The 2413-nt window shown below is 45.6% G+C and overlaps 1 pseudogene; it reads right to left on the minus strand.

The window, feature by feature from the left end:
* Window positions 1–341: 341 nt before the first annotated feature.
* On the minus strand, window positions 342–1840 carry LOC118636665 (annotated as a pseudogene).
* Between the last annotated feature and the right edge of the window lie 573 nt (window positions 1841–2413).

Genomic DNA, 2413 nt, shown 5'->3' on the forward strand with positions numbered 1-2413 from the left:
ACGAAAAACATTGCAAAATTAATGACAGACACCAAACCACATATCCAGGAAGCTCAGAGAACACTAAGAAAGATAAATATTTAAAACTTTATACCTGAGCCTATCATATTTAAACAGCAGAAAAGCAAACACACAGAGGGAATATTGAAAGAAGACAAAGTAGAAAACACCTTGCCTATAGAAAAGTGTGCAAGCAAGAAGAGAGTAAAGTGAAATATTTTAAATGTTGAAAGGAAAAAACCCACTAACATACACTTCTTTTTTTATTTTTTTTATTTTAATGTTCGGTTATCTCTGAACTTTTCATTGGCCTCCTACCTCACAAGGGTGCCCCACTTCTCCTACCTTAACACCTTGGTGTTGTTGACCTCAGACACCACTTTGCCATCCATAATTCTGTAGGGAGTGGTCTTTTTTTTTACTCAGATAGAGCGGGAAAGAGAGAGAGGAGGAGAGAGAAACATCGATGTGAAAGAGACACATCGAGTGGCCGCCACCCACACGACCCAACCAGGGCCAGAGACAAACTGCAGCCAAGGTACATGCCCTTAGCGGGAACCGAACCCGGGTCTCTGTGGACCGCAGGCTGACGCTCTAACTGCTGAGCCAAACCGGCCAGGGCGGGAGTGGTCTTTTGATGGATTGCATGAAGTGACTGTTTTCCAGGGTGTCACGAAGATTGAAGTCCTCCCCTTCTTTCAGCAGGCAGTGGTAGGTGGCAGTTTCAACATCCAGTTTGACTGTGATGTTCAACAGGGCCTCATACTCATGGGCCTGATGCTGCCCTGCCCCCTTGCCCAGGTCTGGCCAGATGACTCCAGGTCCAACAGGATCCCATCCAGCTGTTTCATCTGCATGGCATAGTGTGTCTCACTCTCCTTCAAGCTGATCTCCAAACTGACCTTTAGATTTTTCATAAAGTCCAGATCGATCTCTAAGGACTGGACTGTATATCTTAGCTCCATTAGTATTATCTCAGCAGCTCTTATCTAAGTGGTCGACAAAGTGACCACTGTGGTGCTCTCCTCAGTCTGCTGAGACCTGTACTTGTCTAGCTCCTCTCAATTGTTTCAAGCCAGCTTGTCATACTGGGCCTGGATGTTGGTCATGATCTTGCTGAGGTCTTGAGATTTGGGGGCATCCAACTCCATGGTCAGCCCAAAGTTAGCAATCTGGTTTTGTAGACAATTTACTTTCTCCTCATGGTTCTTCTTCATGAAGAGCAGCTGCTCCTTGAGGGCCTCAATCTCTGTTTCCAGCTGCAGACGAGTAATACTGGTGTCATCAATGACCCTTCAAGACCCATTAATGTCACTCTCCATAGACTGGTGCATGGCCTGCTTTGTCTGATACTTGACCCTGAAGTCATCAGCAGCAAGACAGGCAGTGTCAATCTGCAGAAAGATGCAGGCATTGTCCACAGAACTTGCAAAGATCTGAGCCCTAGGGTCTTCATTGGTCTTGAAATAATGCCCTCAGTCTCTAATCTGAGGTCCCTTATTATCCAATTGTTTCTGGGTTTTGCTCTCCAGTCTCTGATTATCAGCCTCCAGGCTTCTCACCCTCCCCAGCTAGGAGGCCAGGTGGTTTTTCAGGCTTGCATAGTTTCCTTCTCACTCTGGATATCCCCTATGTCTGCCAGACCCCCAGCCATCCCTGCAGCTAGGTCTCCAGATACCTGGATGACCCATACATTGGTGAAGTGGGGCACAGAGATCTGAGAGCTGGAGCCCATGGTGCCTGCATAGATGTTGGCTGGCTGGCCCAGGTGGCTGGGTGGCTGCACAGAGCCCAGGGTTTGGTAGTTTGTGGAGAAGCTGGAGTGGGTGCTGACGCTCATGTTGTTCAGTTAGGAAGGCAAGAGGCCAAGACTCAGGTTCCAGCAGCAGTGAATGACAGGTCCGTAACACTAACCTATAATTCTTTAACTAGTAAAGTCATCCTTCAAAGGTGAAGTAGAAATAAGGACTTTCTCAGACAAACAGATATTGAGGGAATTTAACATCTCTTGCAATACTCCTGTGTTGCAAGATATGTTAAAAGAAGTTCTTCAGAGAGAAGGAAATTGATATAGATCAGGAAGTCAGAACTACATAAAGAAAGGAAGAGTGTTAAAAATAAATAAATAAAGGTAAAATAAAATATTTTATTTGTTCAATTTGTTGTTGTTAATCCTCACCTGAGGATATTTTTCCATTGATTTTTAGATAGAGTGGAAGGGGGGGAGGGAGGGAGAGAAAGAAACATCTATATGAGAGAGACATATCGATTGGTTTTCTCCTGCATGATCCCAACAGGGGTCATGGATCAAGCCCGCAACTGAGGTATACGCCCTTGACCGAAAATCAAATCTGAGACCCTTCAGTCCAAGGGCTGGTGCTCTAACCACTGAGCACCAGCCAGGGCTTATTTG

The sequence above is a fragment of the Molossus molossus genome, unplaced genomic scaffold, assembly GCF_014108415.1.
Source record: "Molossus molossus isolate mMolMol1 unplaced genomic scaffold, mMolMol1.p scaffold_m16_p_2, whole genome shotgun sequence".
Classification (NCBI taxonomy): Eukaryota; Metazoa; Chordata; class Mammalia; order Chiroptera; family Molossidae; genus Molossus; species Molossus molossus.